A 15,377-nucleotide genomic window follows, 5' to 3' on the forward strand; every position below is an offset into this window, starting at 1 on the left:
TTAGAAGTGTTGGAGTAAGATCAATATAATCAAAGGGCTTGAAAAGCACCTTGAAACTCAGTGTTTGATGCAATTACCCCGTATAGGTATAGAATTCACCAAAGGCTTGGATTAAATCCTATAAATTTCTATTAAGTTAGAAATAAACCTAAGACTTACAAGCGTACTATTTACCATTAGATGGTAAAGGAATGGTGTCTTGTAAATTAGCTACGACAAATCTAAATTCCGAATAATGGTTAGAGGCCATAAAATCCAAAATAGACTCCATGTTTGGAAATCATGTTTGAAACTTGATTAATTTACATGAAGGGTGAAAGACCCATCAATCGCAAATAAGTTTTCAAGGAGAAAACTAACAAATGTGGAAATGTATATGCATACATAGCTAGATTGGTTGAAAAGGATACGATTAATTTACGGCGTTGATTTTAATTAAAAACCTATCCACCAATCGGAATGCAAAGTCTTTCGTGATTCTTCTAGCAAAATTGCATATATGAAATATGGCAAAATAGATACCAAAACCGCCTTCCTAAATGGGATTTTGGAAGAGACTATGGATATAGTCGAAGGGTTTTGAAAATCTAAATAATGTTAGATTTGAAAGCAAGCTCAAGAAATCCATTGTGGGATTAAGTGAACCATTGCATGTAGGAACTGGAACATGTATTCTCATAAAGTTAATAAAAGGTTTGGCTTATGGAGAATCATAGAAATTCTTATGGATAAGAAGTTTAGTGGGAGCAAGAGTCAATCTTGTAAGGTCCAACAAGAAGTTTACGAACTCTATTGTGAAATGACTATTAAATGCTAAAAGTTTAAAATTGAAAGGATTTTCGACAATGGACCAAGAAAAATGTGATACTTTGTACATAGTGGGAACTAATATCTATTTTATAGACTTAATAAAATGTTTAAACGAGTAAAGGAATTTACCGTGTTAAACATGAAGGACCTGAAAAGGCTTTCAACCCATATGTATAAACTAAGTAAATTTTTGAAAGTACAAGCTAGGCTAATAATATATCAAACAACAAAGACTCTGGGAGAGACATTCAACCATATCATATAGCAAACAGTTTAGCAAGACTCGAAGAAATTGGATGAGCTAAAAGGTCACATGCATGGAATAAATTGGGAATAATTCTGCAATTGAAACCATCATGTATGCTATGATATGGAGTCATCACTCAACTTACATACTTAGAGAATGAGAAGTATAAAATACCAATCAATTAAAATCTAAGTAATGGATCGTTAGATTATGATCAAGAACATCCAAAGTACTTGGATAAGAAAAAGGGATAAGTTCTTGACGCATGGAAACAAATGTAACTTGAAAATTGATGTTGCAAGCACATCCTTAGCAAGGAAGCCATTTATGAGCACGAGCTAAAATGCTTCGTGGCTTGAGAATGGTAACATGGACGTGAATCAATGTGTAATGTGCGAAAATTTAAGGTAAATTTCCATGATCACAAGTGATTAGGGTATCCCAAATCATTGTGAGCTGTTTGGAAATAAATCCAAGCAAAGCACCATCATAAAGTCACTGAAATATATGTTGAGAATATTGATGCCTCAAAGGGAATAAAAAGAAAGTTGTTCAATGGAAAGTTCGTTGTTGAACGTTGATGATTGTAGGTTGTCAAGTTGAAGATCTCAAATCATGAAAATGTGTGGGAGCCATCACTTGGACAATAAATCCTAAATCACATATAATCCATAACTCTCTCAAATTTTATCATCTTATTATGAAATTATTCGATAATGATGATGCTAAGATTTGCAAAGTAATCATAACTAAACCTATATAATAAGTGAACGACAACATTCACAATTGCATGAAAGAAATCAAGCATATTAAATATGGGTGTGATTTCTATTAATGTTTTGTCAAGAGTATTACTCTTAAAACATTTGGGGAAAACCATTTATCATAAGATGAAACGTGGAAAAGTTTCATAGTGGAATAAATGTTTTACTAATAATTCCACAAACTATTTAATTGTGATTTAGAATTAAATAATGAGTCCGTTCAATTTCTGAGAATATTCAAAACAGGGTATCAAGACCATGTCTTGGATAAAGAAACACTTGTGAAGTGAACATTTAATATTTCAATCGAAAATTATCCCTAATCAAGGTCATTTAAATGATGGACGATTAATGACCAATTGAAATTAGTGTGTACTATGATTTATAGCACCGTTTCTTGTGCTACGAGGACATGATTGTCATAAATCATTTGCATAGGTATTGGTTTAGAACTATACCAGATCGACTTATGAGAAGAATTTAAGAGATTAAAAATCGTCATAAGTATATTTCTCATTATAGCTGTCGAAACCTTTTTCCTTGACCATAAGTATTGTAAGTTCTCTTGTTTGAGTACTAGTCCGTTTTGATGTTGTCAAACGTCTGCCGTAAAAGGGGATTATAACGACAACACTCGGGCGACTAGTTCCTCTTAGTAAGGGAAGACTGGGAATCTTCCCCTATTAAGAATAGGGAACATGTCTTTGTTGTTTACAAGGCCTCTCGAAGAGTGAGACTGTGAAAATGCATGGTCATGCTCAGATGGATTTTAGAAATCATCTGCTTATTGAAAGTCGAACTCAAAAATCGAGAAACACTTCTGGACGTAATAAAGATGACGATGAATCTTACCTTATAGTTCATGAAGAGACATTAAGTGACATAGGAAATGGGTTATACACTAACTGCACACTTGTCCGGATGGACAAGTGGGAGATTGAAAGGAATGGTGTCCTTCCAACAAGTTTATTATTCCGATAAAGGGTTCGGAATTATAGAAAGCTAATTCTTCAGTGAGGTCAAGTGACCGGAATGCCTAGGTGGAGGGCACTTCTAATTAGTAATATTAATGTATAATAAATATTACAGCTTAATCTTGACTGAACCCTTCGGGTCACACCCCAATCGAGTAACCGATCCAAGACGACGAATCAATCCAAAGGATTAGATGAGTCATTAGAGTATTACGAACAAAGACGTCGGATATCGAGCTTAGAGCGTCGAAACCGAGCGTCATAAGTAGAGTCGAATTTAGAAATCGAGGAGACGAGAAATCAAGTAAGCGACATGTTCGAGCTAAGTCGTAGCCTGACATTGGCCTAGCCATGCGAGTGCTAGGCTAGCTGATAGGCTTATCGCGTACCTAACAAAAATAACCTAACTATTCCTTCTAACTGTGTAGTAGGGCAAGTAAGGATCGAATCCCAAGAGACTATGGTTCATTCAATTAATCAGACTCAATTAATCACTAAGCACGTCACCAATCAATAATGGATGATAATAATCAACTAATATATTAAATAACACAATTAACTAGAGGAAATATTAATCAATAAACTAAAGCATCCAAGATCAAGCATTACCACGATTATGATTGATAAACTAATAAATCTACCCCCAATATATAAATCAATTGACAAGAAGAAAAGCAATCCCTAATAATAATACCAAAGGTCTCTTCCAAGTTATCAATGGCTTCCCAAATTAACTATCAAGCCTACTTCCGTGGAATCAAGCGAATAAGGGACATTAAACACCATGCCTAGATTCCTAATTATTCAATCATCTACTTCCGTGATGATCTTCAAACCCTTAATTGGAATAACCTAATCCCGTTAATACCCAACTTCCGTTGCAATAAGAACAAAGGGATGATAACAATACTAATTATTCCTAATCTAGTATTGGCATAAACACAATCAATTAAGCATGTCAATTGGGATTATTATTGGGGAATTTAAAGATCTACTTTATACATCAATCATAATCGAGCTTAGCAAGATCCCGGATTAAGGAAACTACTCACACATCATAATAAAATCAAAATCAAGTTCAAAAACAAGAAACAGTAAAGAAAACATATTTAGAGAACAGTGAATATCAGAAAAGAGTGAAGTAAGATAAATACCAATTACTCCAATTGAAAGAACTCAAATTGTTGATGAACAATTGATTAATCTGGGATTAAAAGATTGAAATTGCTTAAAGGAAATAAAACTAGGGTTCTTGAGAGTTTTCTAGGGCTTAAGGAGAAAAACTAATGAAAAACTCCCTCTAAGAGTTAATTACAAAAGGGTATTTATACCCTCAAAAGATAGAAATTCGGAAATAGCTGAAATCGCGCAATCTTGAACATCGCCCGGTCAGACCGGGCAAACCTCGCCCGATCGGGCGGAGGAAGGCTGCGTAAAATACGACAATTTTCCTTCTTTGCCCGGTCAGACCGGGCGAACCTCGCCCGGTCGGGCGCGCGTAACACGTTTCCAGAATTGCATCTTCATAACTTGACTTCTTCATCGCCCGGTCTGACCGGGCGAAGCCTGCCCGATCGGGCGCGCGTTGCACCGTTCAGAATTGGGCTTCTTCCTGTGAACTCTTCATTGCCCGGTCTGCCCGGGCAAGCCATGCCCGGTCGGGCACTCCACATAAATTGCAGTTCTTGGCTATCAACTCTTCCGAATCTACTAAAAACACGTCCAATTGCCTAGAAACGCTTCATATTCCTGAAAAGCTTACTAAAACAATCGAATACACTAAAGAAGAGATTGTTAGCAAGAAATGGCTCCGTAGAGCTCAAAACCATATAAAATTACTAAGTAAAACCGGGGAAAACCATTGTATAAAACACGTATATCAAATTCCCCCAAGCTAAACCTTTGCTTGTCCCTAAGCAAAGCAATGAATAAATAAATCAATACTTCACCCCAAAAGCAATTCAAATCAATAAATACGATTAAAGGTAAACTCGACAGTTATGCATCAAAGTCAACCAATCAAATCCATCTGACTACTCATCCTGTCTGACAATAGTCAAATAGAGCAAACCACAAGAGCATATAGAATTCAAGACTAGTGTTCACACACTCAACTCTCATTTATGTGGCGAGTAAAAGATATACTCGATCGCTCTCCATCCAACTCCTTTAAATGTGAACAATGCCCTCCCAAACTCACGCACTCGTGTGTTTAAAGAAAACAAGCACTCAACCTAGCAGTCGACTCGAAATATATCAAATCATTCTTTGCATTGGAAAACAACTAATTTCACATTCACACAACTCTATGCACAAAGGTCAGAAGGTCTTCAAAGCTTGTAATGTAAGGCTAGGATAAAAGGTAGGAAATATTTGGGAAAATGTAAGAGTAAAGCTATGCTTAAGGGAGCCAAAATCCTAATAAATAAAACCAAGATCAAAATGAATTAATGACCAAATCATCTCCAACACAACTCAACTCTACCAAAAATTCACCAAACATCCAATTATATTAAAAATTTCCAACACTTAAAATTTCACTCATATATACAAAATATAAAATTATAGAACTTGAGTGAACAAACAAACTTTGAACTCTCCTTTTTTTTCTTGAGCAGCCTTCAATTAGAACACTTGAACATTGAAACAATTTTTTCTTTTGCTCTTTCTTTTCCCTTTTTTTTCATCTCACATTGGAATTTTTTCTTTGCACAATAAATTTTCAATTTTTTCAATCCACAACAATAAGAACAAATAAAAACTTCTCAAATCCACCCAAAATTGTGCAGATTACATGCACACTACAACTCCCTCACCTCACTCACTATTAGCTCCCCCAAGCCAAGCTTGGGACTAGTAACCAATGGGGCTTAAATAGGCTTGTAATGTGGCAAAATAAACAATAAAAGGGCACAAGCAACAACATGGGTAGCAAGAAGGGAACAAATGTATCTAATATCGTCTGAAAGCCACCTAGAGGAACAAATGCCTTCGTCCTCCTCAATGTGCATATTAATGAGTCATGCAAACATTACTCAAAGTTATAAACCAATACTCAACTTCATTGACATACCAGGAACTAACACACATTCCTAACCAAATCAACTAGTCAAGCACTATATTTACAAGTAGTTGGGCAAAATTGACTCATGTTAAGACATCCAAGTAATCAAACATCAAATCATGGCTAACCTATCCACAATACTCGTCATCATATACCAAGAATTAAAACAATTTTCATGAATGGGGCACAGGGAAGCATGATTTATTATTCATTGGATCGTATTTTTTGTATGTTTTTTTTTTTTTTTTTTTTTTTTTTTTTTTTTTTTTTTTTAAAAAAACAACTAAAATAACTACACTAAAATAAAACAAGAAAGATAAGAGAGATAAGGAGAGAGAGAGTACCACATGTACGAAGCAACTCCCCCAAGCTAAATGCGGCAATGGCCTCATTGCAGCGTAAGGAGAGCATAGGAATCTCGACGGCTCCTCAAAAAGAATCGGGTTGCCTCCCGCAAGCGCTTGTTTAGAAGGTCATTAGCTTGACCGTATTCATCCTCATTGAGTTTGTGGTGAGGAAGAGAATGTGATATCTGACTTTTCTTCAATAGGATCTCCCGCTCGATAGTGCTTCACCCTTTGTCCATTGACTTTGAAGGTGCCCCCGGTGTTGTTCCATAATTCAATGGTGCCATAAGGATATGCTTTGTAGACCGTGAAAGGGCCCGACCATCTTGACCTGAGTTTCCCTCTACTTTGGCTTTGTCCACCTCAATCCCTTTGTTTGAAACTACATGGCCTAAAACGATTCCCTGTTGTACCATAAAATGGCACTTCTCCCAGTTCAATATCAGATTGACATCCTGGCATCTATGGAGCACCTTTGTTAGATTATCAAGGCAAATATCGAAAGATGAACCATAAACAGAAAAATCATCCATAAAAACTTCCATAGAATTTTCTATGAGACCTGAGAAAATAGCCATCATACACCGTTGGAACGTGGCTGGGGCATTACACAGTCCGAATGGCATTCTGCGATATGCGAAGGTGCCATATGGACATGTGAATGTAGTCTTTTCCTGATCACAAGGGCGGATGGGGATTTGAAAAAAACCGGAATATCCATCCAAGTAACAGAAAAAGGAATGGTTAGCCAATCGTTCGAGCATTTGATCAATGAAAGGCAAGGGGAAATGATCTTTACGGGTGGCTTTATTTAATTTTCTGTAATCAATGCACATCCGCCACCCTGTAACAGTTCTTGTGGCAACAGGCTCGCCTTTGTCATTCTTGACAACTGTCATACCTCCTTTCTTTGGTACTACTTGTACAGGACTAACCCACATACTATCTGAGATAGGGTAGATTATTCCTGCAGCAAGCAATTTGAGAACCTCTTTCTTGACTACCTCCATCATAGTTGGATTTAGCCTTCTTTGAGGTTCTCTAGAGGAGGCATGATCGTCCTCAAGAATGATCTTATGCATACAAAAAGAGGGATTAATACCCTTGATATCATCAATGGTATACCCAATAACATTTCTATATTTTCTTAAAACAGCGAGAAGTTTCTCTAATTCAATGTTATTAAGCTCAGCATTAACAATAACAGGGTATGTATTTTTAGGACCAAGATATGCATATTTAAGATTAGATGGAAGGGGTTTCAACTCTACCTCGGGAGGCGTCGAACTCTCCCCAACACTCGATGTACTAAGGACTTCCTTGACTGGAGCGATGATTGGATTAGCTTTTGCGTCTTCTAGTAGCCTCGTGTACTCCCTTACTTCCCAATCTTCATCATGGATACTCCCTATCAACACCGTTTCAAGAGCATCTTCCTTTTTGATCAGGGGAAGTTGTTCTTGTTGTAGATCATCGAGGACATCCACTTGAAAAATAGTCTCACCCATAGACGGATTTCCCATAGCATTCAGTAATGAATACTCCATTTTCTCATCCCCTACTTCAAATGTTATTTTCCCATTCTTCATGTCAATAATTGCACCTGCAGTAGCTAAGAATGGTCTACCAAGAATAATAGGGACATGGGCATCTTCTTCCATTTCCATAACAACAAAATCACATGGAATAAAGAATTTACCAACTCGCAATGGAACATCTTCAAGTATACCGAGGGGAAATTTAACTGACCTGTCTGCAAGTTGCAGAGATATCCTTGTAGGCTTTAGCTCACCCATTTGAAGCTTTTCGCAGATGGAGAGCGGCATAAGGCTTACACTTGCACCAAGATCGCATAGCGCTCTATTGATCTCTATATCTCCGAGCTTCACTGGGATTGAATAGCTGCCTGGATCACCTAGTTTCTTAGGAAGAGTGTTTTGCAGAATGGCACTACATTCTGCAGTTAGAGAAACAGTAGCATTCTCTGCAAGCTTCTTCTTGTTAGATAGCATGTCTTTCAAAAACTTTGCATAAGAAGGCATTTCAGAAATTGCATCCAAGAACGGTATATTAATGTGAAGTTTCTTAAGGATGTCTAGAAATTTACCGTACTTTTTCTCTAACTTAGCCTGGGCTAACCTCTGTGGGAAAGGGACTCTTGGCATGTATGGGGCGAGAGGTGGGATCGGTTCCCGTGGCTTTTCTTGAACATCATTCCTTGGAATTAGGCTGTCTGGATCTCCCGCCCGGTCGGGCAGTGATTGCCCGGTCTGACCGGGCGAAGAAGAGCTGCTTATGTTCTTCTGTTTGTCTGGAATTTCTTCTTGCGCCCGATCGGGCGGACCTTGCCCGGTCTGACCGGGCGAAGAAGAAATTCGCACAGTCCCCTGTTTTTCGTCGACTGCTTCTCGCGCCCGATCGGGCGGACATTGCCCGGTCTGACCGGGCGAAGAAGAATTTTGCAAAATCCCCTGTTTTCACTCATTCCCTCAATATCTATCGTTGATGGTTCCCTTACGGGAAGGTCTTCCAACTGTTTTCCACTCCTTAAAATTACAGCATTCATGTGCCCCTTTTGTGGTTGCTCTGTTTGGCCAGGAAACGTACCTGGTGTTTTTGAAGATTGGCCGACTTGATGAGCAAGTTGGCTTATTTGATTTTCCATGAGCTTATTCTGGGCTTGTAACTGTTGGATGGAATTATTTGTGGTGTTGATGAAGTTCTCCATCATTAGTTCGAGATTGGATTTTTGAGGGAGTGGTTGCATAGGTTGCATGGGTTGTTGTACTAGGGGTGGTCTTGGTTGAAAACCAGGTGGATTATAATTGTTGTTTCGAGGTGGGGGCGGAGGTGGATTTTGCTGAGCCTGGGTGTTTTTGTATGAGAAATTTGGGTGATTCTTCCAACCTTCATTATAAGTATTAGAATGGGGATCGTATGGTCTTTTAGGGTTGGAATTGTAGAAGGCATTGGCTTCCTCAATTGATACCTCATTCGAATTTCGTGGGCAATTAGGTGCGATGTGACCTTGAGTATTACACATTTGACAAGTTTCTAGCACATTATTAGAAGATCCAGTTTGTAATCTATCGAACTTGCTTGAAAGTGCCTGCACAGAACTAGTTAAAAGAGTTAGAGCATCAACATCTAATTTACCTCCTTTCTTGACACTATTTCGGCCGCCTGGGTGATAGTTGTCATTGGCTGACATCTTCTCAACCAGCTCCTTTGCTTCGGTTGGATTTTTAGTTAAAAGGGAGCCTCCAGATGCGGCGTCGATATAGATCCGGAATTCATGGGTTAGACCGTTATAAAAGGTTTGGATTAACATCCATTCAGGTATGCCATGATTAGGGCACTGTCTCTGTAATCTCTTGAATCTCCTCCATGCGTCATATAAGGATTCTTCATCTGATTGCCTGAAAGTGGATAGCTCGTTCCTTAATCTTGCAGTCTTTTCTTGTCCCAAGAACTTGACCAGAAAAGCTTTTACTAGTTTATCCCATGTATCAAAGGAACCAGAACCCTCATCTCTTAACCATTCCTTCGCCCTATCCCGTAATGAGAATGGAAAAAGGCGAAGTCTAAGAGCATCATCTGTAACACCATTCAGCTTCATAGTGTCACACTTTTCCAAGAAACCATCTATATGATTCACTGGGCAATCAAGAGGTGTGCCAGCAAATGAATCATTGGATATGAATTGAATAAACTGCGGTTTCAATTCAAAATTCTGAGCGGTGATAGGTGGTCTAACAATGCTAGAAAGGAGTCCGGTTGTTGTGTCAGGGATACCGTACTCCAAAAGAGACTTTGTTGCTTGGTCTTCCATATTTCTGTTACCTGCTCTTCTTCTACTTCTTCGTCTTCTTGCAGTCGCTTCAATTTCTGAATCGAGAGGCACTAAGTCGTCTGACCCTGAGCGACGTGTTTGCATACAACAAAGAACTAGGCAAAGAACATCAAAAACACAGGAGGCAATAGCCGAAGCAACAAACAACGCTTAGTAAAAACGAATCACGGAAAATCAATATGAAACCGTTAGTCCCCGGCAACGGCGCCAAAATTTGATAGGCTTATCGCGTACCTAACAAAAATAACCTAACTATTCCTTCTAACTGTGTAGTAGGGCAAGTAAGGATCGAATCCCAAGAGACTATGGTTCATTCAATTAATCAGACTCAATTAATCACTAAGCACGTCACCAATCAATAATGGATGATAATAATCAACTAATATATTAAATAACACAATTAACTAGAGGAAATATTAATCAATAAACTAAAGCATCCAAGATCAAGCATTACCACGATTATGATTGATAAACTAATAAATCTACCCCCAATATATAAATCAATTGACAAGAAGAAAAGCAATCCCTAATAATAATACCAAAGGTCTCTTCCAAGTTATCAATGGCTTCCCAAATTAACTATCAAGCCTACTTCCGTGGAATCAAGCGAATAAGGGACATTAAACACCATGCCTAGATTCCTAATTATTCAATCATCTACTTCCGTGATGATCTTCAAACCCTTAATTGGAATAACCTAATCCCGTTAATACCCAACTTCCGTTGCAATAAGAACAAAGGGATGATAACAATACTAATTATTCCTAATCTAGTATTGGCATAAACACAATCAATTAAGCATGTCAATTGGGATTATTATTGGGGAATTTAAAGATCTACTTTATACATCAATCATAATCGAGCTTAGCAAGATCCCGGATTAAGGAAACTACTCACACATCATAATAAAATCAAAATCAAGTTCAAAAACAAGAAACAGTAAAGAAAACATATTTAGAGAACAGTGAATATCAGAAAAGAGTGAAGTAAGATAAATACCAATTACTCCAATTGAAAGAACTCAAATTGTTGATGAACAATTGATTAATCTGGGATTAAAAGATTGAAATTGCTTAAAGGAAATAAAACTAGGGTTCTTGAGAGTTTTCTAGGGCTTAAGGAGAAAAACTAATGAAAAACTCCCTCTAAGAGTTAATTACAAAAGGGTATTTATACCCTCAAAAGATAGAAATTCGGAAATAGCTGAAATCGCGCAATCTTGAACATCGCCCGGTCAGACCGGGCAAACCTCGCCCGATCGGGCGGAGGAAGGCTGCGTAAAATACGACAGTTTTCCTTCTTTGCCCGGTCAGACCGGGCGAACCTCGCCCGGTCGGGCGCGCGTAACACGTTTCCAGAATTGCATCTTCATAACTTGACTTCTTCATCGCCCGGTCTGACCGGGCGAAGCCTGCCCGATCGGGCGCGCGTTGCACCGTTCAGAATTGGGCTTCTTCCTGTGAACTCTTCATTGCCCGGTCTGCCCGGGCAAGCCATGCCCGGTCGGGCACTCCACATAAATTGCAGTTCTTGGCTATCAACTCTTCCGAATCTACTAAAAACACGTCCAATTGCCTAGAAACGCTTCATATTCCTGAAAAGCTTACTAAAACAATCGAATACACTAAAGAAGAGATTGTTAGCAAGAAATGGCTCCGTAGAGCTCAAAACCATATAAAATTACTAAGTAAAACCGGGGAAAACCATTGTATAAAACACGTATATCACTAGCCTAGGCCACCAACCGCACCGCAACTGCATGCCGCAAACCAAGCATGCATATACATGCTAGGCTTTCTTGTCGAGCATGCTTGCGAGGCTGGTGCTCATGCCCGCAAGCAAGCTAGCATGCGTGCTAGCATGTTGGACCTCGCCCCCAACCACTCGCAGCATGCAGTAGCTGGGCATCGCCCAACACACGCACATCACCAGCACACACAACGCAGTAGGAGCAGCAGCCCGCATTGCGTGCGTGGCCTTCTTGTTGCGCGCATGCGTGTGTGAGCTAGCTAGCTAGCTAGCCGAGCCTTGGTTCTAGGCGCCAACAGGGCAGCCTTAGCTGCCAACAAGCTGTCCGTGGGGTAGCATCCAGTCAAAATGGGGGCTGGTCATGGTGTCTTGCTTGGGGAGCAAGTGGTGTTTGGTCCCCCCCTCCCTAGTGCTCCTCACCTACCCTTGCTCACCATTTTCTACTTGGAGCTTGTTGTTTCATTTTCATTTTAATTTGTTTTTGGATTAATACAAATTGAGCAAAATGCAATTCTCCCACATTAATGGGAAACGAGAAATCAAGACTTCCTTCCTAATAAATACCCATGTTTTGGGTTTGGGAAGAAGCACTTGAGTTGAACTCAATAAGGCATCTCCTTATAAGAGAGAAAACCCTTAAGTTCATAATACTTTAGTATTTCCTTGGTATAGCCTCGACTAACCTTCGGGGTAGAGACCGCTCGGGTCGGGTCGAGGGTGCGAGCCGTCGGAGGCTTACGCACTTAGGAAGCTAGAGCTTTCAAGTAAGAGCTCGTAAGCGTGCGAAGCACGCGTCAAGGGTAAGATCGTCTTTTCTCTTTCCCTCTCCTTTGTTGTTTAATTATGTGATCGCATGGTTAGTTACATTAATTAGTGTGCGGGTCTCGGATGGGTTTCATTCCGTGTAGTGCCAAACACTACGAAACCAAACGGATTCAATATGGAGGAAGCCAAGAGAGGCCACCTACCCATGTCACGTGGCATAACTCTCAGCAAGAAACAATGTCCGAAGACACCTAATGAGTGAGAGAGGATGAGTCAAATTCCATATGCTTCGCTTATTGGATCAATCATGTATGCCATGATATATACTAGGCCGGATGTATCGTATGCCTTGAGTGCTGCAAGCCGATACCAATCAGACTCAGGATAGGCGTATTGGACTGCGGCCAAGAATATCCTAAAATACCTGAAAAGGAACAAGGATAAATTTTTGGTCTATGGTGGGAGTAAGGATTTGGTTGTTGAAGGTTATACCGACGCAAGCTTCCAGAGTGACAGAGACGACTTCAATTCACAATCAGGATACGTGTTCTGTCTTAATGGTGGAGCGTTCAGTTGGAAGAGTGCTAAGCAAAGCACGTTTGCAATTTTTACAACTGAAGCCGAATACTTCTTAGCTTCAAAAGCCGCTCAGGAGGCAGTTTGGATTCGTAAGTTCGTTGGTGAACTTGGTGTTGTCCCCTTAATAATTGGACTAATAGACCTCTATTGTGATAATAGTGGGGCTATTGCTCAGGCCAGAGAGCCAAGAGAGCATTAGAAAGTCAATTTTTCATGAGGCGATTTCACATGATAAGGGAATGGAAGTCGGAGGGTGAAATCAGAATTTGTAGGATTGGAACGGACGACAATGTAGTCGATCCACTCACTAAACCTTTGTCTTAAGTAAAACACAAAAAACACGTTTAGGCAATGGGAATCAGCCACACTGGAGATTGGCTTTGATTTCCCTATTTGTGTGTTTTAATTAAGTTGTGCAGATCTTAATGTAAAACACCATATTAAACCATTCATTAATGGAGTAATTTAATTTTTCTTTAAATTATCATTCCATTTCTATTTAATTGTAGTTTAGGATTAAATAATGAGTCCATTCGATTTGAGAACATTCAAAATAATGTATCAAGACCATATCATGGATAAAGAAACATCTATTAAGTGAACGTTGAAGATCATATCGAAATTATCCCTGATCAAGGTCATTTGATAGTTGGACGACTAATGATCGCGTAAGATTTGTCTGTAGTATGATTTATAACAACGTTTCTTGTGATATAAGGACAAATTTGTCATAAATCATTTGCACAGGTATCAGTTTGGAACTGCACCGGATCGACCTATGAGGATACTTTAAGATATTTAACAATCGTCATAAGTATATTACTCATTATGGCTATCGAAACCTCTTTCCTCGACCATGAGTATTGGTAATTCTCTTGTTTGAGTACTAGTCCGCTTTGATGTTGTCAAACGTCTGCCGTACAAGGGGATTATAAAGGCAAAAGTTGGGCGGCTAGGGCCTCTTAGTAAGGGAAGCTAGTAGTGCAACACTGGGAATGTCCCCCTATTAATAGTAGGGAACATGTCTTTGTTGTTAACAAGGCCTCTCGAAGAGTGAGACTATGAAAATGCATGGCCGTGCTCAGATGGATTTTAGAAATCATTTGCTTATTGACAGTCGAACATGGAAATCGAGAAACACTTCTGGACATAATAAGGATGACGAAGAATCTTACCTTATAGTTCATGAAGAGACATTAAGTGACATAGGAAATAGGCAATACAAAATTATCACACTTGTCCAGAAGGACAAGAGGGAGATTAAAAGGAATGGTGTCCTTCGAACAAGTGTATTATTTCGGTAGAGGGTTCGAAATTCATTAGAAAGCTAATTTTTTAGTAAGGTCAAGTGATCAAAATGCCTAGCTGGAGGCCGCTTCCGATCAGTAATATTTATGAATAATTAATATTACAACTTAATCTTGACTGAACCCTTCAGGTCACACCCAATCGTGTAACCGAATCAAAGCGACTAATTAATCTAAAGGATTAAATGAGTCAATAGTGTTTTATGATCAAAGACGTCGGATTACGAGCTTAGTGTGTCGAAAGCGAGCGTCGTGCGCCGAGTCGATTTTAAAAATTGACGAAGACGAGAAAAATAATTAAATAATATATCGTGCTAAAATTACGAGAATAACACCAGCCGTAGCCATGCCTTGGATCGATAGCGAGTGGCTAGGGGCCGCAAACATCACGGCACTGAGCCACCGCAACCGTTGCAAGGCCCAGCTAGGCTAGCCGTGGCATGCGGGACTGGCTGGAGTTGTTTCGTGTGCCTGCGCGCCACAACACCCCAAGCCGGGCTGCCTAGCAAGGCCAGCAAGTAAGTCGTGCTTGCGAGGGGCGCTGCTGGATCTGCTATGTTGCTGCTGGCCTGCGTGTGTGCGTGGGCTTGCGGTGGAATTCGTAGGATTGCAGCCATGGTCTAACATGCCTAGCCTTGGGGCGCAAGGCTGGCCTTGCTGCCCAAGGCCGGGAAGCTTCCCGGGCTGACTAAGTAGTTGGGGAGGGAAATCCTTGCCTTGCTCTCCAAGGAAAATGTGGTTCTCCCACCTACTCCAGATGATGGGATTTCAAGGGCACTATTCCCTATAAATACCAATCATTTGGCATTTGGGAAAGACACTTGAGTTGGTTAACTTTAAGGGATCTCCAAGAATAGAAAACCTTTGTTCTAATAATTCTAAGTTATTTTTGGTCTAGCCCCGACTAAGCTTCAGGGT

The sequence above is a fragment of the Chenopodium quinoa genome, unplaced genomic scaffold, assembly GCF_001683475.1.
Source record: "Chenopodium quinoa cultivar QQ74 unplaced genomic scaffold, ASM168347v1, whole genome shotgun sequence".
Classification (NCBI taxonomy): domain Eukaryota; kingdom Viridiplantae; phylum Streptophyta; class Magnoliopsida; order Caryophyllales; family Amaranthaceae; genus Chenopodium; species Chenopodium quinoa.